At 47.7% G+C, this 23788-nt stretch overlaps 16 non-coding genes across 16 annotated transcripts; all 16 read left to right on the forward strand.

Moving 5' to 3' along the window:
* The first annotated feature begins 438 nt into the window (after nucleotides 1–438).
* Nucleotides 439–629, forward strand: LOC142710143 (U2 spliceosomal RNA). Its single transcript, XR_012869247.1, has one exon. It is a non-coding gene; the product is annotated as a U2 spliceosomal RNA (small nuclear RNA).
* A 1288-nt stretch (nucleotides 630–1917) lies between these two features.
* Nucleotides 1918–2108, forward strand: LOC142710144 (U2 spliceosomal RNA). The gene has a single exon (XR_012869248.1). It is a non-coding gene; the product is annotated as a U2 spliceosomal RNA (small nuclear RNA).
* Nucleotides 2109–3400: 1292 nt separating this feature from the next.
* LOC142710145 (U2 spliceosomal RNA) lies at nucleotides 3401–3591 on the forward strand. Its single transcript, XR_012869249.1, has one exon. It is a non-coding gene; the product is annotated as a U2 spliceosomal RNA (small nuclear RNA).
* Nucleotides 3592–4875: 1284 nt separating this feature from the next.
* Nucleotides 4876–5066, forward strand: LOC142710146 (U2 spliceosomal RNA). Its single transcript, XR_012869250.1, has one exon. It is a non-coding gene; the product is annotated as a U2 spliceosomal RNA (small nuclear RNA).
* A 1320-nt stretch (nucleotides 5067–6386) lies between these two features.
* LOC142710201 (U2 spliceosomal RNA) lies at nucleotides 6387–6577 on the forward strand. Its single transcript, XR_012869299.1, has one exon. It is a non-coding gene; the product is annotated as a U2 spliceosomal RNA (small nuclear RNA).
* A 1304-nt stretch (nucleotides 6578–7881) lies between these two features.
* On the forward strand, nucleotides 7882–8072 carry LOC142710147 (U2 spliceosomal RNA). The gene has a single exon (XR_012869251.1). It is a non-coding gene; the product is annotated as a U2 spliceosomal RNA (small nuclear RNA).
* A 1292-nt stretch (nucleotides 8073–9364) lies between these two features.
* On the forward strand, nucleotides 9365–9555 carry LOC142710149 (U2 spliceosomal RNA). The gene has a single exon (XR_012869252.1). It is a non-coding gene; the product is annotated as a U2 spliceosomal RNA (small nuclear RNA).
* A 1284-nt stretch (nucleotides 9556–10839) lies between these two features.
* LOC142710186 (U2 spliceosomal RNA) lies at nucleotides 10840–11030 on the forward strand. Its single transcript, XR_012869285.1, has one exon. It is a non-coding gene; the product is annotated as a U2 spliceosomal RNA (small nuclear RNA).
* A 1296-nt stretch (nucleotides 11031–12326) lies between these two features.
* Nucleotides 12327–12517, forward strand: LOC142710150 (U2 spliceosomal RNA). The gene has a single exon (XR_012869253.1). It is a non-coding gene; the product is annotated as a U2 spliceosomal RNA (small nuclear RNA).
* A 1296-nt stretch (nucleotides 12518–13813) lies between these two features.
* LOC142710187 (U2 spliceosomal RNA) lies at nucleotides 13814–14004 on the forward strand. Its single transcript, XR_012869286.1, has one exon. It is a non-coding gene; the product is annotated as a U2 spliceosomal RNA (small nuclear RNA).
* Nucleotides 14005–15304: 1300 nt separating this feature from the next.
* Nucleotides 15305–15495, forward strand: LOC142710151 (U2 spliceosomal RNA). Its single transcript, XR_012869254.1, has one exon. It is a non-coding gene; the product is annotated as a U2 spliceosomal RNA (small nuclear RNA).
* A 1292-nt stretch (nucleotides 15496–16787) lies between these two features.
* On the forward strand, nucleotides 16788–16978 carry LOC142710152 (U2 spliceosomal RNA). The gene has a single exon (XR_012869255.1). It is a non-coding gene; the product is annotated as a U2 spliceosomal RNA (small nuclear RNA).
* A 1296-nt stretch (nucleotides 16979–18274) lies between these two features.
* LOC142710154 (U2 spliceosomal RNA) lies at nucleotides 18275–18465 on the forward strand. The gene has a single exon (XR_012869257.1). It is a non-coding gene; the product is annotated as a U2 spliceosomal RNA (small nuclear RNA).
* Nucleotides 18466–19757: 1292 nt separating this feature from the next.
* LOC142710155 (U2 spliceosomal RNA) lies at nucleotides 19758–19948 on the forward strand. The gene has a single exon (XR_012869258.1). It is a non-coding gene; the product is annotated as a U2 spliceosomal RNA (small nuclear RNA).
* A 1288-nt stretch (nucleotides 19949–21236) lies between these two features.
* Nucleotides 21237–21427, forward strand: LOC142710156 (U2 spliceosomal RNA). The gene has a single exon (XR_012869259.1). It is a non-coding gene; the product is annotated as a U2 spliceosomal RNA (small nuclear RNA).
* Nucleotides 21428–22723: 1296 nt separating this feature from the next.
* Nucleotides 22724–22914, forward strand: LOC142710185 (U2 spliceosomal RNA). Its single transcript, XR_012869284.1, has one exon. It is a non-coding gene; the product is annotated as a U2 spliceosomal RNA (small nuclear RNA).
* Nucleotides 22915–23788: the final 874 nt, after the last annotated feature.

Consider the following 23788-nt stretch of genomic DNA (forward strand, 5'->3'; position numbering starts at 1 on the left):
CCAGAGCCAGCTTTCTGACATCATAATGGGGCCTCAGAGATAAAAGCCTGGGCCCAGGCAGTGTTGGTCAGTGCTGCTCAGCAGGCAGCACTGGACTGGACTGGATTACAGCTGATACAAGGTGTGAAGGAACAAGGGGTGGCTGTGGGCATGCACTTGCTGCCGCTGCCAGTGTTTATCTGCATGGCAGCAGGGCATTTGGGCGTTGCCAGGAAGGCGTTTTTATGTAGATTCCTCCTCTTTCAGCACTGCATTGTGGTGCAAGCAAAAGAAGCAAATCCTGTCTGGCTTCCTCTCCGGCCTTTATTCACCTCCCGTGTAGCTGTGAGTGTGTGAGCCTGCAGGGCCCCATGGAATTGCCTAGAAGTAGGCTGAATCGCTGCAAGGGCTGAACAGCAGTATCGGGCAGGCTCGGGCAACGCGCGGCACGTTCGGGTTATCGCTTCTCGGCCTTTTGGCTAAGATCAAGTGTAGTATCTGTTCTTATCAGTTTAATATCTGATACGTCCCCTATCTGGGGACCATATATTAAATGGATTTTTAGAACAGGGAGATGGAAATAGAGCTTGCTCTGTCCACTCCACGCATTGACCTGGTATTGCAGTATTTCCAGGACCGGTGCACCCTTTCCTTATGTGTTGACTAAAAGCAGATTCCAAAAGTGTTTTTTGTCTTTGCTATTGTTTCTGTCTTTCTGAAGGGATCTCCCCTTTTAATCCCATTATTTCAACACCTGTTGGACAATGCATGAGTGATAATGAGCTCATTGATTAAATGCAATTAATGAATAGATTGCCACCTCTTGTTGTGTGTCGTCTGTGTTTCTGTGTTTCCGGCATTTCACATTGGAACACCTCATTCACCTTCCTTGTCTTCTCTCCGCCCTCCCTTTTAGGTAAGTTAAAGAGCTGCACCTGAGCCAGCCACTGATTGATTGATTGATTGATTGATTGATTGATTGATTGATTGATTGATTGATGCAGCACAACAGTCAAATAGTGGAGTGGAGTAGGGGAACAGCAAACAGCCAATAAAGCAGCCCGCCCGCTCGCCTGCCCGCCACAATGGACCTACCTGTGTACACTAGATGGATGTGATGGAATGTACTGTCGTCCCTACATTTCAAGAAGAAGTAAGAATTGCAGTTGCAACAAAGCCTTGCTTGCCTACAAAGAGAGCAGCAATTTGGATTTGTTACTATGTTACCTAGAAGAATAACAAACTGTGCAAGGATGGAGGTTGTAGGAGCAAGGAGAAGTTGTCTGTAAAGTTAGTGGATGCCTATTTTCCATTTTGCAGTCCCTTGTCTCCCTCTTGTGGCCTCCTGGAGGCAACTAGCTGTGCAAAAAAAAGACAGCCTGGCGGCCGGCTGTTGCAGTGTTGCCCTCTCAGGCAACACTGAGTGACTGACTGAGCCTCACCGTCTTATATAAAGTTCAGACGGAACTTTGCACGTGTCATAGTGGAGCCCTCAGGATTCCAGAGCCAGCTTTCTGACATCATAATGGGGCCTCAGAGATAAAAGCCTGGGCCCAGGCAGTGTTGGTCAGTGCTGCTCAGCAGGCAGCACTGGACTGGACTGGATTACAGCTGATACAAGGTGTGAAGGAACAAGGGGTGGCTGTGGGCATGCACTTGCTGCCGCTGCCAGTGTTTATCTGCATGGCAGCAGGGCATTTGGGCGTTGCCAGGAAGGCGTTTTTATGTAGATTCCTCCTCTTTCAGCACTGCATTGTGGTGCAAGCAAAAGAAGCAAATCCTGTCTGGCTTCCTCTCCGGCCTTTATTCACCTCCCATGTAGCTGTGAGTGTGTGAGCCTGCAGGGCCCCATGGAATTGCCTAGAAGTAGGCTGAATCGCTGCAAGGGCTGAACAGCAGTATCGGGCAGGCTCGGGCAACGCGCGGCCCGTTCGGGTTATCGCTTCTCGGCCTTTTGGCTAAGATCAAGTGTAGTATCTGTTCTTATCAGTTTAATATCTGATACGTCCCCTATCTGGGGACCATATATTAAATGGATTTTTAGAACAGGGAGATGGAAATAGAGCTTGCTCTGTCCACTCCACGCATTGACCTGGTATTGCAGTATTTCCAGGACCGGTGCACCCTTTCCTTATGTGTTGACTAAAAGCAGATTCCAAAAGTGTTTTTTGTCTTTGCTATTGTTTCTGTCTTTCTGAAGGGATCTCCCCTTTTAATCCCATTATTTCAACACCTGTTGGACAATGCATGAGTGATAATGAGCTCATTGATTAAATGCAATTAATGAATAGATTGCCACCTCTTGTTGTGTGTCGTCTGTGTTTCTGTGTTTCCGGCATTTCACATTGGAACACCTCATTCACCTTCCTTGTCTTCTCTCCGCCCTCCCTTTTAGGTAAGTTAAAGAGCTGCACCTGAGCCAGCCACTGATTGATTGATTGATTGATTGATTGATTGATTGATTGATTGATTGATTGATTGATGCAGCACAACAGTCAAATAGTGGAGTGGAGTAGGGGAACAGCAAACAGCCAATAAAGCAGCCCGCCCGCTCGCCTGCCCGCCACAATGGACCTACCTGTGTACACTAGATGGATGTGATGGAATGTACTGTCGTCCCTACATTTCAAGAAGAAGTAAGAATTGCAGTTGCAACAAAGCCTTGCTTGCCTACAAAGAGAGCAGCAATTTGGATTTGTTACTATGTTACCTAGAAGAATAACAAACTGTGCAAGGATGGAGGTTGTAGGAGCAAGGAGAAGTTGTCTGTAAAGTTGGTGGATGCCTATTTTCCATTTTGCAGTCCCTTGTCTCCCTCTTGTGGCCTCCTGGAGGCAACTAGCTGTGCAAAAAAAAGACAGCCTGGCGGCCGGCTGTTGCAGTGTTGCCCTCTCAGGCAACACTGAGTGACTGACTGAGCCTCACCGTCTTATATAAAGTTCAGACGGAACTTTGCACGTGTCATAGTGGAGCCCTCAGGATTCCAGAGCCAGCTTTCTGACATCATAATGGGGCCTCAGAGATAAAAGCCTGGGCCCAGGCAGTGTTGGTCAGTGCTGCTCAGCAGGCAGCACTGGACTGGACTGGATTACAGCTGATACAAGGTGTGAAGGAACAAGGGGTGGCTGTGGGCATGCACTTGCTGCCGCTGCCAGTGTTTATCTGCATGGCAGCAGGGCATTTGGGCGTTGCCAGGAAGGCGTTTTTATGTAGATTCCTCCTCTTTCAGCACTGCATTGTGGTGCAAGCAAAAGAAGCAAATCCTGTCTGGCTTCCTCTCCGGCCTTTATTCACCTCCCGTGTAGCTGTGAGTGTGTGAGCCTGCAGGGCCCCATGGAATTGCCTAGAAGTAGGCTGAATCGCTGCAAGGGCTGAACAGCAGTATCGGGCAGGCTCGGGCAACGCGCGGCCCGTTCGGGTTATCGCTTCTCGGCCTTTTGGCTAAGATCAAGTGTAGTATCTGTTCTTATCAGTTTAATATCTGATACGTCCCCTATCTGGGGACCATATATTAAATGGATTTTTAGAACAGGGAGATGGAAATAGAGCTTGCTCTGTCCACTCCACGCATTGACCTGGTATTGCAGTATTTCCAGGACCGGTGCACCCTTTCCTTATGTGTTGACTAAAAGCAGATTCCAAAAGTGTTTTTTGTCTTTGCTATTGTTTCTGTCTTTCTGAAGGGATCTCCCCTTTTAATCCCATTATTTCAACACCTGTTGGACAATGCATGAGTGATAATGAGCTCATTGATTAAATGCAATTAATGAATAGATTGCCACCTCTTGTTGTGTGTCGTCTGTGTTTCTGTGTTTCCGGCATTTCACATTGGAACACCTCATTCACCTTCCTTGTCTTCTCTCCGCCCTCCCTTTTAGGTAAGTTAAAGAGCTGCACCTGAGCCAGCCACTGATTGATTGATTGATTGATTGATTGATTGATTGATTGATTGATTGATGCAGCACAACAGTCAAATAGTGGAGTGGAGTAGGGGAACAGCAAACAGCCAATAAAGCAGCCCGCCCGCTCGCCTGCCCGCCACAATGGACCTACCTGTGTACACTAGATGGATGTGATGGAATGTACTGTCGTCCCTACATTTCAAGAAGAAGTAAGAATTGCAGTTGCAACAAAGCCTTGCTTGCCTACAAAGAGAGCAGCAATTTGGATTTGTTACTATGTTACCTAGAAGAATAACAAACTGTGCAAGGATGGAGGTTGTAGGAGCAAGGAGAAGTTGTCTGTAAAGTTGGTGGATGCCTATTTTCCATTTTGCAGTCCCTTGTCTCCCTCTTGTGGCCTCCTGGAGGCAACTAGCTGTGCAAAAAAAAGACAGCCTGGCGGCCGGCTGTTGCAGTGTTGCCCTCTCAGGCAACACTGAGTGACTGACTGAGCCTCACCGTCTTATATAAAGTTCAGACGGAACTTTGCACGTGTCATAGTGGAGCCCTCAGGATTCCAGAGCCAGCTTTCTGACATCATAATGGGGCCTCAGAGATAAAAGCCTGGGCCCAGGCAGTGTTGGTCAGTGCTGCTCAGCAGGCAGCACTGGACTGGACTGGATTACAGCTGATACAAGGTGTGAAGGAACAAGGGGTGGCTGTGGGCATGCACTTGCTGCCGCTGCCAGTGTTTATCTGCATGGCAGCAGGGCATTTGGGCGTTGCCAGGAAGGCGTTTTTATGTAGATTCCTCCTCTTTCAGCACTGCATTGTGGTGCAAGCAAAAGAAGCAAATCCTGTCTGGCTTCCTCTCCGGCCTTTATTCACCTCCCGTGTAGCTGTGAGTGTGTGAGCCTGCAGGGCCCCATGGAATTGCCTAGAAGTAGGCTGAATCGCTGCAAGGGCTGAACAGCAGTATCGGGCAGGCTCGGGCAACGCACGGCCCGTTCGGGTTATCGCTTCTCGGCCTTTTGGCTAAGATCAAGTGTAGTATCTGTTCTTATCAGTTTAATATCTGATACGTCCCCTATCTGGGGACCATATATTAAATGGATTTTTAGAACAGGGAGATGGAAATAGAGCTTGCTCTGTCCACTCCACGCATTGACCTGGTATTGCAGTATTTCCAGGACCGGTGCACCCTTTCCTTATGTGTTGACTAAAAGCAGATTCCAAAAGTGTTTTTTGTCTTTGCTATTGTTTCTGTCTTTCTGAAGGGATCTCCCCTTTTAATCCCATTATTTCAACACCTGTTGGACAATGCATGAGTGATAATGAGCTCATTGATTAAATGCAATTAATGAATAGATTGCCACCTCTTGTTGTGTGTCGTCTGTGTTTCTGTGTTTCCGGCATTTCACATTGGAACACCTCATTCACCTTCCTTGTCTTCTCTCCGCCCTCCCTTTTAGGTAAGTTAAAGAGCTGCACCTGAGCCAGCCACTGATTGATTGATTGATTGATTGATTGATTGATTGATTGATTGATTGATTGATTGATTGATTGATTGATTGATGCAGCACAACAGTCAAATAGTGGAGTGGAGTAGGGGAACAGCAAACAGCCAATAAAGCAGCCCGCCCGCTCGCCTGCCCGCCACAATGGACCTACCTGTGTACACTAGATGGATGTGATGGAATGTACTGTCGTCCCTACATTTCAAGAAGAAGTAAGAATTGCAGTTGCAACAAAGCCTTGCTTGCCTACAAAGAGAGCAGCAATTTGGATTTGTTACTATGTTACCTAGAAGAATAACAAACTGTGCAAGGATGGAGGTTGTAGGAGCAAGGAGAAGTTGTCTGTAAAGTTGGTGGATGCCTATTTTCCATTTTGCAGTCCCTTGTCTCCCTCTTGTGGCCTCCTGGAGGCAACTAGCTGTGCAAAAAAAAGACAGCCTGGCGGCCGGCTGTTGCAGTGTTGCCCTCTCAGGCAACACTGAGTGACTGACTGAGCCTCACCGTCTTATATAAAGTTCAGACGGAACTTTGCACGTGTCATAGTGGAGCCCTCAGGATTCCAGAGCCAGCTTTCTGACATCATAATGGGGCCTCAGAGATAAAAGCCTGGGCCCAGGCAGTGTTGGTCAGTGCTGCTCAGCAGGCAGCACTGGACTGGGCACTGGACTGGACTGGATTACAGCTGATACAAGGTGTGAAGGAACAAGGGGTGGCTGTGGGCATGCACTTGCTGCCGCTGCCAGTGTTTATCTGCATGGCAGCAGGGCATTTGGGCGTTGCCAGGAAGGCGTTTTTATGTAGATTCCTCCTCTTTCAGCACTGCATTGTGGTGCAAGCAAAAGAAGCAAATCCTGTCTGGCTTCCTCTCCGGCCTTTATTCACCTCCCGTGTAGCTGTGAGTGTGTGAGCCTGCAGGGCCCCATGGAATTGCCTAGAAGTAGGCTGAATCGCTGCAAGGGCTGAACAGCAGTATCGGGCAGGCTCGGGCAACGCGCGGCCCGTTCGGGTTATCGCTTCTCGGCCTTTTGGCTAAGATCAAGTGTAGTATCTGTTCTTATCAGTTTAATATCTGATACGTCCCCTATCTGGGGACCATATATTAAATGGATTTTTAGAACAGGGAGATGGAAATAGAGCTTGCTCTGTCCACTCCACGCATTGACCTGTTATTGCAGTATTTCCAGGACCGGTGCACCCTTTCCTTATGTGTTGACTAAAAGCAGATTCCAAAAGTGTTTTTTGTCTTTGCTATTGTTTCTGTCTTTCTGAAGGGATCTCCCCTTTTAATCCCATTATTTCAACACCTGTTGGACAATGCATGAGTGATAATGAGCTCATTGATTAAATGCAATTAATGAATAGATTGCCACCTCTTGTTGTGTGTCGTCTGTGTTTCTGTGTTTCCGGCATTTCACATTGGAACACCTCATTCACCTTCCTTGTCTTCTCTCCGCCCTCCCTTTTAGGTAAGTTAAAGAGCTGCACCTGAGCCAGCCACTGATTGATTGATTGATTGATTGATTGATTGATTGATTGATTGATTGATTGATTGATTGATTGATTGATGCAGCACAACAGTCAAATAGTGGAGTGGAGTAGGGGAACAGCAAACAGCCAATAAAGCAGCCCGCCCGCTCGCCTGCCCGCCACAATGGACCTACCTGTGTACACTAGATGGATGTGATGGAATGTACTGTCGTCCCTACATTTCAAGAAGAAGTAAGAATTGCAGTTGCAACAAAGCCTTGCTTGCCTACAAAGAGAGCAGCAATTTGGATTTGTTACTATGTTACCTAGAAGAATAACAAACTGTGCAAGGATGGAGGTTGTAGGAGCAAGGATAAGTTGTCTGTAAAGTTGGTGGATGCCTATTTTCCATTTTGCAGTCCCTTGTCTCCCTCTTGTGGCCTCCTGGAGGCAACTAGCTGTGCAAAAAAAAGACAGCCTGGCGGCCGGCTGTTGCAGTGTTGCCCTCTCAGGCAACACTGAGTGACTGACTGAGCCTCACCGTCTTATATAAAGTTCAGACGGAACTTTGCACGTGTCATAGTGGAGCCCTCAGGATTCCAGAGCCAGCTTTCTGACATCATAATGGGGCCTCAGAGATAAAAGCCTGGGCCCAGGCAGTGTTGGTCAGTGCTGCTCAGCAGGCAGCACTGGACTGGACTGGATTACAGCTGATACAAGGTGTGAAGGAACAAGGGGTGGCTGTGGGCATGCACTTGCTGCCGCTGCCAGTGTTTATCTGCATGGCAGCAGGGCATTTGGGCGTTGCCAGGAAGGCGTTTTTATGTAGATTCCTCCTCTTTCAGCACTGCATTGTGGTGCAAGCAAAAGAAGCAAATCCTGTCTGGCTTCCTCTCCGGCCTTTATTCACCTCCCGTGTAGCTGTGAGTGTGTGAGCCTGCAGGGCCCCATGGAATTGCCTAGAAGTAGGCTGAATCGCTGCAAGGGCTGAACAGCAGTATCGGGCAGGCTCGGGCAACGCGCGGCCCGTTCGGGTTATCGCTTCTCGGCCTTTTGGCTAAGATCAAGTGTAGTATCTGTTCTTATCAGTTTAATATCTGATACGTCCCCTATCTGGGGACCATATATTAAATGGATTTTTAGAACAGGGAGATGGAAATAGAGCTTGCTCTGTCCACTCCACGCATTGACCTGGTATTGCAGTATTTCCAGGACCGGTGCACCCTTTCCTTATGTGTTGACTAAAAGCAGATTCCAAAAGTGTTTTTTGTCTTTGCTATTGTTTCTGTCTTTCTGAAGGGATCTCCCCTTTTAATCCCATTATTTCAACACCTGTTGGACAATGCATGAGTGATAATGAGCTCATTGATTAAATGCAATTAATGAATAGATTGCCACCTCTTGTTGTGTGTCGTCTGTGTTTCTGTGTTTCCGGCATTTCACATTGGAACACCTCATTCACCTTCCTTGTCTTCTCTCCGCCCTCCCTTTTAGGTAAGTTAAAGAGCTGCACCTGAGCCAGCCACTGATTGATTGATTGATTGATTGATTGATTGATTGATTGATTGATTGATTGATTGATGCAGCACAACAGTCAAATAGTGGAGTGGAGTAGGGGAACAGCAAACAGCCAATAAAGCAGCCCGCCCGCTCGCCTGCCCGCCACAATGGACCTACCTGTGTACACTAGATGGATGTGATGGAATGTACTGTCGTCCCTACATTTCAAGAAGAAGTAAGAATTGCAGTTGCAACAAAGCCTTGCTTGCCTACAAAGAGAGCAGCAATTTGGATTTGTTACTATGTTACCTAGAAGAATAACAAACTGTGCAAGGATGGAGGTTGTAGGAGCAAGGAGAAGTTGTCTGTAAAGTTGGTGGATGCCTATTTTCCATTTTGCAGTCCCTTGTCTCCCTCTTGTGGCCTCCTGGAGGCAACTAGCTGTGCAAAAAAAAGACAGCCTGGCGGCCGGCTGTTGCAGTGTTGCCCTCTCAGGCAACACTGAGTGACTGACTGAGCCTCACCGTCTTATATAAAGTTCAGACGGAACTTTGCACGTGTCATAGTGGAGCCCTCAGGATTCCAGAGCCAGCTTTCTGACATCATAATGGGGCCTCAGAGATAAAAGCCTGGGCCCAGGCAGTGTTGGTCAGTGCTGCTCAGCAGGCAGCACTGGACTGGACTGGATTACAGCTGATACAAGGTGTGAAGGAACAAGGGGTGGCTGTGGGCATGCACTTGCTGCCGCTGCCAGTGTTTATCTGCATGGCAGCAGGGCATTTGGGCGTTGCCAGGAAGGCGTTTTTATGTAGATTCCTCCTCTTTCAGCACTGCATTGTGGTGCAAGCAAAAGAAGCAAATCCTGTCTGGCTTCCTCTCCGGCCTTTATTCACCTCCCGTGTAGCTGTGAGTGTGTGAGCCTGCAGGGCCCCATGGAATTGCCTAGAAGTAGGCTGAATCGCTGCAAGGGCTGAACAGCAGTATCGGGCAGGCTCGGGCAACGCGCGGCCCGTTCGGGTTATCGCTTCTCGGCCTTTTGGCTAAGATCAAGTGTAGTATCTGTTCTTATCAGTTTAATATCTGATACGTCCCCTATCTGGGGACCATATATTAAATGGATTTTTAGAACAGGGAGATGGAAATAGAGCTTGCTCTGTCCACTCCACGCATTGACCTGGTATTGCAGTATTTCCAGGACCGGTGCACCCTTTCCTTATGTGTTGACTAAAAGCAGATTCCAAAAGTGTTTTTTGTCTTTGCTATTGTTTCTGTCTTTCTGAAGGGATCTCCCCTTTTAATCCCATTATTTCAACACCTGTTGGACAATGCATGAGTGATAATGAGCTCATTGATTAAATGCAATTAATGAATAGATTGCCACCTCTTGTTGTGTGTCGTCTGTGTTTCTGTGTTTCCGGCATTTCACATTGGAACACCTCATTCACCTTCCTTGTCTTCTCTCCGCCCTCCCTTTTAGGTAAGTTAAAGAGCTGCACCTGAGCCAGCCACTGATTGATTGATTGATTGATTGATTGATTGATTGATTGATTGATTGATGCAGCACAACAGTCAAATAGTGGAGTGGAGTAGGGGAACAGCAAACAGCCAATAAAGCAGCCCGCCCGCTCGCCTGCCCGCCACAATGGACCTACCTGTGTACACTAGATGGATGTGATGGAATGTACTGTCGTCCCTACATTTCAAGAAGAAGTAAGAATTGCAGTTGCAACAAAGCCTTGCTTGCCTACAAAGAGAGCAGCAATTTGGATTTGTTACTATGTTACCTAGAAGAATAACAAACTGTGCAAGGATGGAGGTTGTAGGAGCAAGGAGAAGTTGTCTGTAAAGTTGGTGGATGCCTATTTTCCATTTTGCAGTCCCTTGTCTCCCTCTTGTGGCCTCCTGGAGGCAACTAGCTGTGCAAAAAAAAGACAGCCTGGCGGCCGGCTGTTGCAGTGTTGCCCTCTCAGGCAACACTGAGTGACTGACTGAGCCTCACCGTCTTATATAAAGTTCAGACGGAACTTTGCACGTGTCATAGTGGAGCCCTCAGGATTCCAGAGCCAGCTTTCTGACATCATAATGGGGCCTCAGAGATAAAAGCCTGGGCCCAGGCAGTGTTGGTCAGTGCTGCTCAGCAGGCAGCACTGGACTGGACTGGATTACAGCTGATACAAGGTGTGAAGGAACAAGGGGTGGCTGTGGGCATGCACTTGCTGCCGCTGCCAGTGTTTATCTGCATGGCAGCAGGGCATTTGGGCGTTGCCAGGAAGGCGTTTTTATGTAGATTCCTCCTCTTTCAGCACTGCATTGTGGTGCAAGCAAAAGAAGCAAATCCTGTCTGGCTTCCTCTCCGGCCTTTATTCACCTCCCGTGTAGCTGTGAGTGTGTGAGCCTGCAGGGCCCCATGGAATTGCCTAGAAGTAGGCTGAATCGCTGCAAGGGCTGAACAGCAGTATCGGGCAGGCTCGGGCAACGCGCGGCCCGTTCGGGTTATCGCTTCTCGGCCTTTTGGCTAAGATCAAGTGTAGTATCTGTTCTTATCAGTTTAATATCTGATACGTCCCCTATCTGGGGACCATATATTAAATGGATTTTTAGAACAGGGAGATGGAAGTAGAGCTTGCTCTGTCCACTCCACGCATTGACCTGGTATTGCAGTATTTCCAGGACCGGTGCACCCTTTCCTTATGTGTTGACTAAAAGCAGATTCCAAAAGTGTTTTTTGTCTTTGCTATTGTTTCTGTCTTTCTGAAGGGATCTCCCCTTTTAATCCCATTATTTCAACACCTGTTGGACAATGCATGAGTGATAATGAGCTCATTGATTAAATGCAATTAATGAATAGATTGCCACCTCTTGTTGTGTGTCGTCTGTGTTTCTGTGTTTCCGGCATTTCACATTGGAACACCTCATTCACCTTCCTTGTCTTCTCTCCGCCCTCCCTTTTAGGTAAGTTAAAGAGCTGCACCTGAGCCAGCCACTGATTGATTGATTGATTGATTGATTGATTGATTGATTGATTGATTGATTGATTGATTGATGCAGCACAACAGTCAAATAGTGGAGTGGAGTAGGGGAACAGCAAACAGCCAATAAAGCAGCCCGCCCGCTCGCCTGCCCGCCACAATGGACCTACCTGTGTACACTAGATGGATGTGATGGAATGTACTGTCGTCCCTACATTTCAAGAAGAAGTAAGAATTGCAGTTGCAACAAAGCCTTGCTTGCCTACAAAGAGAGCAGCAATTTGGATTTGTTACTATGTTACCTAGAAGAATAACAAACTGTGCAAGGATGGAGGTTGTAGGAGCAAGGAGAAGTTGTCTGTAAAGTTGGTGGATGCCTATTTTCCATTTTGCAGTCCCTTGTCTCCCTCTTGTGGCCTCCTGGAGGCAACTAGCTGTGCAAAAAAAAGACAGCCTGGCGGCCGGCTGTTGCAGTGTTGCCCTCTCAGGCAACACTGAGTGACTGACTGAGCCTCACCGTCTTATATAAAGTTCAGACGGAACTTTGCACGTGTCATAGTGGAGCCCTCAGGATTCCAGAGCCAGCTTTCTGACATCATAATGGGGCCTCAGAGATAAAAGCCTGGGCCCAGGCAGTGTTGGTCAGTGCTGCTCAGCAGGCAGCACTGGACTGGACTGGATTACAGCTGATACAAGGTGTGAAGGAACAAGGGGTGGCTGTGGGCATGCACTTGCTGCCGCTGCCAGTGTTTATCTGCATGGCAGCAGGGCATTTGGGCTTTGCCAGGAAGGCGTTTTTATGTAGATTCCTCCTCTTTCAGCACTGCATTGTGGTGCAAGCAAAAGAAGCAAATCCTGTCTGGCTTCCTCTCCGGCCTTTATTCACCTCCCGTGTAGCTGTGAGTGTGTGAGCCTGCAGGGCCCCATGGAATTGCCTAGAAGTAGGCTGAATCGCTGCAAGGGCTGAACAGCAGTATCGGGCAGGCTCGGGCAACGCGCGGCCCGTTCGGGTTATCGCTTCTCGGCCTTTTGGCTAAGATCAAGTGTAGTATCTGTTCTTATCAGTTTAATATCTGATACGTCCCCTATCTGGGGACCATATATTAAATGGATTTTTAGAACAGGGAGATGGAAATAGAGCTTGCTCTGTCCACTCCACGCATTGACCTGGTATTGCAGTATTTCCAGGACCGGTGCACCCTTTCCTTATGTGTTGACTAAAAGCAGATTCCAAAAGTGTTTTTTGTCTTTGCTATTGTTTCTGTCTTTCTGAAGGGATCTCCCCTTTTAATCCCATTATTTCAACACCTGTTGGACAATGCATGAGTGATAATGAGCTCATTGATTAAATGCAATTAATGAATAGATTGCCACCTCTTGTTGTGTGTCGTCTGTGTTTCTGTGTTTCCGGCATTTCACATTGGAACACCTCATTCACCTTCCTTGTCTTCTCTCCGCCCTCCCTTTTAGGTAAGTTAAAGAGCTGCACCTGAGCCAGCCACTGATTGATTGATTGATTGATTGATTGATTGATTGATTGATTGATTGATTGATTGATTGATGCAGCACAACAGTCAAATAGTGGAGTGGAGTAGGGGAACAGCAAACAGCCAATAAAGCAGCCCGCCCGCTCGCCTGCCCGCCACAATGGACCTACCTGTGTACACTAGATGGATGTGATGGAATGTACTGTCGTCCCTACATTTCAAGAAGAAGTAAGAATTGCAGTTGCAACAAAGCCTTGCTTGCCTACAAAGAGAGCAGCAATTTGGATTTGTTACTATGTTACCTAGAAGAATAACAAACTGTGCAAGGATGGAGGTTGTAGGAGCAAGGAGAAGTTGTCTGTAAAGTTGGTGGATGCCTATTTTCCATTTTGCAGTCCCTTGTCTCCCTCTTGTGGCCTCCTGGAGGCAACTAGCTGTGCAAAAAAAAGACAGCCTGGCGGCCGGCTGTTGCAGTGTTGCCCTCTCAGGCAACACTGAGTGACTGACTGAGCCTCACCGTCTTATATAAAGTTCAGACGGAAATTTGCACGTGTCATAGTGGAGCCCTCAGGATTCCAGAGCCAGCTTTCTGACATCATAATGGGGCCTCAGAGATAAAAGCCTGGGCCCAGGCAGTGTTGGTCAGTGCTGCTCAGCAGGCAGCACTGGACTGGACTGGATTACAGCTGATACAAGGTGAGAAGGAACAAGGGGTGGCTGTGGGCATGCACTTGCTGCCGCTGCCAGTGTTTATCTGCATGGCAGCAGGGCATTTGGGCATTGCCAGGAAGGCGTTTTTATGTAGATTCCTCCTCTTTCAGCACTGCATTGTGGTGCAAGCAAAAGAAGCAAATCCTGTCTGGCTTCCTCTCCGGCCTTTATTCACCTCCCGTGTAGCTGTGAGTGTGTGAGCCTGCAGGGCCCCATGGAATTGCCTAGAAGTAGGCTGAATCGCTGCAAGGGCTGAACAGCAGTATCGGGCAGGCTCGGGCAACGCGCGGCCCGTTCGGGTTATCGCTTCTCGGCCTTTTGGCTAAGATCAAGTGTAGTATCTGTTCTTATCAGTTTAATATCTGATACGTCCCCTATCTGGGGACCATATATTAAATGGATTTTTAGAACAGGGAGATGGAAGTAGAGCTTGCTCTGTCCACTCCACGCATTGACCTGGTATTGCAGTATTTCCAGGACCGGTGCACCCTTTCCTTATGTGTTGACTAAAAGCAGATTCCAAAAGTGTTTTTTGTCTTTGCTATTGTTTCTGTCTTTCTGAAGGGATCTCCCCTTTTAATCCCATTATTTCAACACCTGTTGGACAATGCATGAGTGATAATGAGCTCATTGATTAAATGCAATTAATGAATAGATTGCCACCTCTTGTTGTGTGTCGTCTGTGTTTCTGTGTTTCCGGCATTTCACATTGGAACACCTCATTCACCTTCCTTGTCTTCTCTCCGCCCTCCCTTTTAGGTAAGTTAAAGAGCTGCACCTGAGCCAGCCACTGATTGATTGATTGATTGATTGATTGATTGATTGATTGATTGATTGATTGATTGATTGATTGATGCAGCACAACAGTCAAATAGTGGAGTGGAGTAGGGGAACAGCAAACAGCCAATAAAGCAGCCCGCCCGCTCGCCTGCCCGCCACAATGGACCTACCTGTGTACACTAGATGGATGTGATGGAATGTACTGTCGTCCCTACATTTCAAGAAGAAGTAAGAATTGCAGTTGCAACAAAGCCTTGCTTGCCTACAAAGAGAGCAGCAATTTGGATTTGTTACTATGTTACCTAGAAGAATAACAAACTGTGCAAGGATGGAGGTTGTAGGAGCAAGGAGAAGTTGTCTGTAAAGTTGGTGGATGCCTATTTTCCATTTTGCAGTCCCTTGTCTCCCTCTTGTGGCCTCCTGGAGGCAACTAGCTGTGCAAAAAAAAGACAGCCTGGCGGCCGGCTGTTGCAGTGTTGCCCTCTCAGGCAACACTGAGTGACTGACTGAGCCTCACCGTCTTATATAAAGTTCAGACGGAACTTTGCACGTGTCATAGTGGAGCCCTCAGGATTCCAGAGCCAGCTTTCTGACATCATAATGGGGCCTCAGAGATAAAAGCCTGGGCCCAGGCAGTGTTGGTCAGTGCTGCTCAGCAGGCAGCACTGGACTGGACTGGATTACAGCTGATACAAGGTGTGAAGGAACAAGGGGTGGCTGTGGGCATGCACTTGCTGCCGCTGCCAGTGTTTATCTGCATGGCAGCAGGGCATTTGGGCTTTGCCAGGAAGGCGTTTTTATGTAGATTCCTCCTCTTTCAGCACTGCATTGTGGTGCAAGCAAAAGAAGCAAATCCTGTCTGGCTTCCTCTCCGGCCTTTATTCACCTCCCGTGTAGCTGTGAGTGTGTGAGCCTGCAGGGCCCCATGGAATTGCCTAGAAGTAGGCTGAATCGCTGCAAGGGCTGAACAGCAGTATCGGGCAGGCTCGGGCAACGCGCGGCCCGTTCGGGTTATCGCTTCTCGGCCTTTTGGCTAAGATCAAGTGTAGTATCTGTTCTTATCAGTTTAATATCTGATACGTCCCCTATCTGGGGACCATATATTAAATGGATTTTTAGAACAGGGAGATGGAAATAGAGCTTGCTCTGTCCACTCCACGCATTGACCTGGTATTGCAGTATTTCCAGGACCGGTGCACCCTTTCCTTATGTGTTGACTAAAAGCAGATTCCAAAAGTGTTTTTTGTCTTTGCTATTGTTTCTGTCTTTCTGAAGGGATCTCCCCTTTTAATCCCATTATTTCAACACCTGTTGGACAATGCATGAGTGATAATGAGCTCATTGATTAAATGCAATTAATGAATAGATTGCCACCTCTTGTTGTGTGTCGTCTGTGTTTCTGTGTTTCCGGCATTTCACATTGGAACACCTCATTCACCTTCCTTGTCTTCTCTCCGCCCTCCCTTTTAGGTAAGTTAAAGAGCTGCACCTGAGCCAGCCACTGATTGATTGATTGATTGATTGATTGATTGATTGATTGATTGATTGATTGATTGATGCAGCACAACAGTCAAATAGTGGAGTGGAGTAGGGGAACAGCAAACAGCCAATAAAGCAGCCCGCCCGCTCGCCTGCCCGCCACAATGGACCTACCTGTGTACACTAGATGGATGTGATGGAATGTACTGTCGTCCCTACATTTCAAGAAGAAGTAAGAATTGCAGTTGCAACAAAGCCTTGCTTGCCTACAAAGAGAGCAGCAATTTGGATTTGTTACTATGTTACCTAGAAGAATAACAAACTGTGCAAGGATGGAGGTTGTAGGAGCAAGGAGAAGTTGTCTGTAAAGTTGGTGGATGCCTATTTTCCATTTTGCAGTCCCTTGTCTCCCTCTTGTGGCCTCCTGGAGGCAACTAGCTGTGCAAAAAAAAGACAGCCTGGCGGCCGGCTGTTGCAGTGTTGCCCTCTCAGGCAACACTGAGTGACTGACTGAGCCTCACCGTCTTATATAAAGTTCAGACGGAACTTTGCACGTGTCATAGTGGAGCCCTCAGGATTCCAGAGCCAGCTTTCTGACATCATAATGGGGCCTCAGAGATAAAAGCCTGGGCCCAGGCAGTGTTGGTCAGTGCTGCTCAGCAGGCAGCACTGGACTGGACTGGATTACAGCTGATACAAGGTGTGAAGGAACAAGGGGTGGCTGTGGGCATGCACTTGCTGCCGCTGCCAGTGTTTATCTGCATGGCAGCAGGGCATTTGGGCGTTGCCAGGAAGGCGTTTTTATGTAGATTCCTCCTCTTTCAGCACTGCATTGTGGTGCAAGCAAAAGAAGCAAATCCTGTCTGGCTTCCTCTCCGGCCTTTATTCACCTCCCGTGTAGCTGTGAGTGTGTGAGCCTGCAGGGCCCCATGGAATTGCCTAGAAGTAGGCTGAATCGCTGCAAGGGCTGAACAGCAGTATCGGGCAGGCTCGGGCAACGCGCGGCCCGTTCGGGTTATCGCTTCTCGGCCTTTTGGCTAAGATCAAGTGTAGTATCTGTTCTTATCAGTTTAATATCTGATACGTCCCCTATCTGGGGACCATATATTAAATGGATTTTTAGAACAGGGAGATGGAAATAGAGCTTGCTCTGTCCACTCCACGCATTGACCTGGTATTGCAGTATTTCCAGGACCGGTGCACCCTTTCCTTATGTGTTGACTAAAAGCAGATTCCAAAAGTGTTTTTTGTCTTTGCTATTGTTTCTGTCTTTCTGAAGGGATCTCCCCTTTTAATCCCATTATTTCAACACCTGTTGGACAATGCATGAGTGATAATGAGCTCATTGATTAAATGCAATTAATGAATAGATTGCCACCTCTTGTTGTGTGTCGTCTGTGTTTCTGTGTTTCCGGCATTTCACATTGGAACACCTCATTCACCTTCCTTGTCTTCTCTCCGCCCTCCCTTTTAGGTAAGTTAAAGAGCTGCACCTGAGCCAGCCACTGATTGATTGATTGATTGATTGATTGATTGATTGATTGATTGATTGATTGATTGATTGATGCAGCATAACAGTCAAATAGTGGAGTGGAGTAGGGGAACAGCAAACAGCCAATAAAGCAGCCCGCCCGCTCGCCTGCCCGCCACAATGGACCTACCTGTGTACACTAGATGGATGTGATGGAATGTACTGTCGTCCCTACATTTCAAGAAGAAGTAAGAATTGCAGTTGCAACAAAGCCTTGCTTGCCTACAAAGAGAGCAGCAATTTGGATTTGTTACTATGTTACCTAGAAGAATAACAAACTGTGCAAGGATGGAGGTTGTAGGAGCAAGGAGAAGTTGTCTGTAAAGTTGGTGGATGCCTATTTTCCATTTTGCAGTCCCTTGTCTCCCTCTTGTGGCCTCCTGGAGGCAACTAGCTGTGCAAAAAAAAGACAGCCTGGCGGCCGGCTGTTGCAGTGTTGCCCTCTCAGGCAACACTGAGTGACTGACTGAGCCTCACCGTCTTATATAAAGTTCAGACGGAACTTTGCACGTGTCATAGTGGAGCCCTCAGGATTCCAGAGCCAGCTTTCTGACATCATAATGGGGCCTCAGAGATAAAAGCCTGGGCCCAGGCAGTGTTGGTCAGTGCTGCTCAGCAGGCAGCACTGGACTGGACTGGATTACAGCTGATACAAGGTGTGAAGGAACAAGGGGTGGCTGTGGGCATGCACTTGCTGCCGCTGCCAGTGTTTATCTGCATGGCAGCAGGGCATTTGGGCGTTGCCAGGAAGGCGTTTTTATGTAGATTCCTCCTCTTTCAGCACTGCATTGTGGTGCAAGCAAAAGAAGCAAATCCTGTCTGGCTTCCTCTCCGGCCTTTATTCACCTCCCGTGTAGCTGTGAGTGTGTGAGCCTGCAGGGCCCCATGGAATTGCCTAGAAGTAGGCTGAATCGCTGCAAGGGCTGAACAGCAGTATCGGGCAGGCTCGGGCAACGCGCGGCCCGTTCGGGTTATCGCTTCTCGGCCTTTTGGCTAAGATCAAGTGTAGTATCTGTTCTTATCAGTTTAATATCTGATACGTCCCCTATCTGGGGACCATATATTAAATGGATTTTTAGAACAGGGAGATGGAAATAGAGCTTGCTCTGTCCACTCCACGCATTGACCTGGTATTGCAGTATTTCCAGGACCGGTGCACCCTTTCCTTATGTGTTGACTAAAAGCAGATTCCAAAAGTGTTTTTTGTCTTTGCTATTGTTTCTGTCTTTCTGAAGGGATCTCCCCTTTTAATCCCATTATTTCAACACCTGTTGGACAATGCATGAGTGATAATGAGCTCATTGATTAAATGCAATTAATGAATAGATTGCCACCTCTTGTTGTGTGTCGTCTGTGTTTCTGTGTTTCCGGCATTTCACATTGGAACACCTCATTCACCTTCCTTGTCTTCTCTCCGCCCTCCCTTTTAGGTAAGTTAAAGAGCTGCACCTGAGCCAGCCACTGATTGATTGATTGATTGATTGATTGATTGATTGATTGATTGATTGATTGATTGATGCAGCACAACAGTCAAATAGTGGAGTGGAGTAGGGGAACAGCAAACAGCCAATAAAGCAGCCCGCCCGCTCGCCTGCCCGCCACAATGGACCTACCTGTGTACACTAGATGGATGTGATGGAATGTACTGTCGTCCCTACATTTCAAGAAGAAGTAAGAATTGCAGTTGCAACAAAGCCTTGCTTGCCTACAAAGAGAGCAGCAATTTGGATTTGTTACTATGTTACCTAGAAGAATAACAAACTGTGCAAGGATGGAGGTTGTAGGAGCAAGGAGAAGTTGTCTGTAAAGTTGGTGGATGCCTATTTTCCATTTTGCAGTCCCTTGTCTCCCTCTTGTGGCCTCCTGGAGGCAACTAGCTGTGCAAAAAAAAGACAGCCTGGCGGCCGGCTGTTGCAGTGTTGCCCTCTCAGGCAACACTGAGTGACTGACTGAGCCTCACCGTCTTATATAAAGTTCAGACGGAACTTTGCACGTGTCATAGTGGAGCCCTCAGGATTCCAGAGCCAGCTTTCTGACATCATAATGGGGCCTCAGAGATAAAAGCCTGGGCCCAGGCAGTGTTGGTCAGTGCTGCTCAGCAGGCAGCACTGGACTGGACTGGATTACAGCTGATACAAGGTGTGAAGGAACAAGGGGTGGCTGTGGGCATGCACTTGCTGCCGCTGCCAGTGTTTATCTGCATGGCAGCAGGGCATTTGGGCGTTGCCAGGAAGGCGTTTTTATGTAGATTCCTCCTCTTTCAGCACTGCATTGTGGTGCAAGCAAAAGAAGCAAATCCTGTCTGGCTTCCTCTCCGGCCTTTATTCACCTCCCGTGTAGCTGTGAGTGTGTGAGCCTGCAGGGCCCCATGGAATTGCCTAGAAGTAGGCTGAATCGCTGCAAGGGCTGAACAGCAGTATCGGGCAGGCTCGGGCAACGCGCGGCCCGTTCGGGTTATCGCTTCTCGGCCTTTTGGCTAAGATCAAGTGTAGTATCTGTTCTTATCAGTTTAATATCTGATACGTCCCCTATCTGGGGACCATATATTAAATGGATTTTTAGAACAGGGAGATGGAAATAGAGCTTGCTCTGTCCACTCCACGCATTGACCTGGTATTGCAGTATTTCCAGGACCGGTGCACCCTTTCCTTATGTGTTGACTAAAAGCAGATTCCAAAAGTGTTTTTTGTCTTTGCTATTGTTTCTGTCTTTCTGAAGGGATCTCCCCTTTTAATCCCATTATTTCAACACCTGTTGGACAATGCATGAGTGATAATGAGCTCATTGATTAAATGCAATTAATGAATAGATTGCCACCTCTTGTTGTGTGTCGTCTGTGTTTCTGTGTTTCCGGCATTTCACATTGGAACACCTCATTCACCTTCCTTGTCTTCTCTCCGCCCTCCCTTTTAGGTAAGTTAAAGAGCTGCACCTGAGCCAGCCACTGATTGATTGATTGATTGATTGATTGATTGATTGATTGATTGATTGATTGATGCAGCACAACAGTCAAATAGTGGAGTGGAGTAGGGGAACAGCAAACAGCCAATAAAGCAGCCCGCCCGCTCGCCTGCCCGCCACAATGGACCTACCTGTGTACACTAGATGGATGTGATGGAATGTACTGTCGTCCCTACATTTCAAGAAGAAGTAAGAATTGCAGTTGCAACAAAGCCTTGCTTGCCTACAAAGAGAGCAGCAATTTGGATTTGTTACTATGTTACCTAGAAGAATAACAAACTGTGCAAGGATGGAGGTTGTAGGAGCAAGGAGAAGTTGTCTGTAAAGTTGGTGGATGCCTATTTTCCATTTTGCAGTCCCTTGTCTCCCTCTTGTGGCCTCCTGGAGGCAACTAGCTGTGCAAAAAAAAGACAGCCTGGCGGCCGGCTGTTGCAGTGTTGCCCTCTCAGGCAACACTGAGTGACTGACTGAGCCTCACCGTCTTATATAAAGTTCAGACGGAACTTTGCACGTGTCATAGTGGAGCCCTCAGGATTCCAGAGCCAGCTTTCTGACATCATAATGGGGCCTCAGAGATAAAAGCCTGGGCCCAGGCAGTGTTGGTCAGTGCTGCTCAGCAGGCAGCACTGGACTGGACTGGATTACAGCTGATACAAGGTGTGAAGGAACAAGGGGTGGCTGTGGGCATGCACTTGCTGCCGCTGCCAGTGTTTATCTGCATGGCAGCAGGGCATTTGGGCGTTGCCAGGAAGGCGTTTTTATGTAGATTCCTCCTCTTTCAGCACTGCATTGTGGTGCAAGCAAAAGAAGCAAATCCTGTCTGGCTTCCTCTCCGGCCTTTATTCACCTCCCGTGTAGCTGTGAGTGTGTGAGCCTGCAGGGCCCCATGGAATTGCCTAGAAGTAGGCTGAATCGCTGCAAGGGCTGAACAGCAGTATCGGGCAGGCTCGGGCAACGCGCGGCCCGTTCGGGTTATCGCTTCTCGGCCTTTTGGCTAAGATCAAGTGTAGTATCTGTTCTTATCAGTTTAATATCTGATACGTCCCCTATCTGGGGACCATATATTAAATGGATTTTTAGAACAGGGAGATGGAAATAGAGCTTGCTCTGTCCACTCCACGCATTGACCTGGTATTGCAGTATTTCCAGGACCGGTGCACCCTTTCCTTATGTGTTGACTAAAAGCAGATTCCAAAAGTGTTTTTTGTCTTTGCTATTGTTTCTGTCTTTCTGAAGGGATCTCCCCTTTTAATCCCATTATTTCAACACCTGTTGGACAATGCATGAGTGATAATGAGCTCATTGATTAAATGCAATTAATGAATAGATTGCCACCTCTTGTTGTGTGTCGTCTGTGTTTCTGTGTTTCCGGCATTTCACATTGGAACACCTCATTCACCTTCCTTGTCTTCTCTCCGCCCTCCCTTTTAGGTAAGTTAAAGAGCTGCACCTGAGCCAGCCACTGATTGATTGATTGATTGATTGATTGATTGATTGATTGATTGATTGATTGATTGATTGATGCAGCACAACAGTCAAATAGTGGAGTGGAGTAGGGGAACAGCAAACAGCCAATAAAGCAGCCCGCCCGCTCGCCTGCCCGCCACAATGGACCTACCTGTGTACACTAGATGGATGTGATGGAATGTACTGTCGTCCCTACATTTCAAGAAGAAGTAAGAATTGCAGTTGCAACAAAGCCTTGCTTGCCTACAAAGAGAGCAGCAATTTGGATTTGTTACTATGTTACCTAGAAGAATAACAAACTGTGCAAGGATGGAGGTTGTAGGAGCAAGGAGAAGTTGTCTGTAAAGTTGGTGGATGCCTATTTTCCATTTTGCAGTCCCTTGTCTCCCTCTTGTGGCCTCCTGGAGGCAACTAGCTGTGCAAAAAAAAGACAGCCTGGCGGCCGGCTGTTGCAGTGTTGCCCTCTCAGGCAACACTGAGTGACTGACTGAGCCTCACCGTCTTATATAAAGTTCAGACGGAACTTTGCACGTGTCATAGTGGAGCCCTCAGGATTCCAGAGCCAGCTTTCTGACATCATAATGGGGCCTCAGAGATAAAAGCCTGGGCCCAGGCAGTGTTGGTCAGTGCTGCTCAGCAGGCAGCACTGGACTGGACTGGATTACAGCTGATACAAGGTGTGAAGGAACAAGGGGTGGCTGTGGGCATGCACTTGCTGCCGCTGCCAGTGTTTATCTGCATGGCAGCAGGGCATTTGGGCGTTGCCAGGAAGGCGTTTTTATGTAGATTCCTCCTCTTTCAGCACTGCATTGTGGTGCAAGCAAAAGAAGCAAATCCTGTCTGGCTTCCTCTCCGGCCTTTATTCACCTCCCGTGTAGCTGTGAGTGTGTGAGCCTGCAGGGCCCCATGGAATTGCCTAGAAGTAGGCTGAATCGCTGCAAGGGCTGAACAGCAGTATCGGGCAGGCTCGGGCAACGCGCGGCCCATTCGGGTTATCGCTTCTCGGCCTTTTGGCTAAGATCAAGTGTAGTATCTGTTCTTATCAGTTTAATATCTGATACGTCCCCTATCTGGGGACGATATATTAAATGGATTTTTAGAACAGGGAGATGGAAATAGAGCTTGCTCTGTCCACTCCACGCATTGACCTGGTATTGCAGTATTTCCAGGACCGGTGCACCCTTTCCTTATGTGTTGACTAAAAGCAGATTCCAAAAGTGTTTTTTGTCTTTGCTATTGTTTCTGTCTTTCTGAAGGGATCTCCCCTTTTAATCCCATTATTTCAACACCTGTTGGACAATGCATTAGTGATAATGAGCTCATTGATTAAATGCAATTAATGAATAGATTGCCACCTCTTGTTGTGTGTCGTCTGTGTTTCTGTGTTTCCGGCATTTCACATTGGAACACCTCATTCACCTTCCTTGTCTTCTCTCCGCCCTCCCTTTTAGGTAAGTTAAAGAGCTGCACCTGAGCCAGCCACTGATTGATTGATTGATTGATTGATTGATTGATTGATTGATTGATTGATTGATTGATGCAGCACAACAGTCAAATAGTGGAGTGGAGTAGGGGAACAGCAAACAGCCAATAAAGCAGCCCGCCCGCTCGCCTGCCCGCCACAATGGACCTACCTGTGTACACTAGATGGATGTGATGGAATGTACTGTCGTCCCTACATTTCAAGAAGAAGTAAGAATTGCAGTTGCAACAAAGCCTTGCTTGCCTACAAAGAGAGCAGCAATTTGGATTTGTTACTATGTTACCTAGAAGAATAACAAACTGTGCAAGGATGGAGGTTGTAGGAGCAAGGAGAAGTTGTCTGTAAAGTTGGTGGATGCCTATTTTCCATTTTGCAGTCCCTTGTCTCCCTCTTGTGGCCTCCTGGAGGCAACTAGCTGTGCAAAAAAAAGACAGCCTGGCGGCCGGCTGTTGCAGTGTTGCCCTCTCAGGCAACACTGAGTGACTGACTGAGCCTCACCGTCTTATATAAAGTTCAGACGGAACTTTGCACGTGTCATAGTGGAGCCCTCAGGATTCCAGAGCCAGCTTTCTGACA

This window comes from Rhinoderma darwinii, unplaced genomic scaffold, assembly GCF_050947455.1.
Source record: "Rhinoderma darwinii isolate aRhiDar2 unplaced genomic scaffold, aRhiDar2.hap1 Scaffold_422, whole genome shotgun sequence".
NCBI lineage: Eukaryota > Metazoa > Chordata > Amphibia > Anura > Rhinodermatidae > Rhinoderma > Rhinoderma darwinii.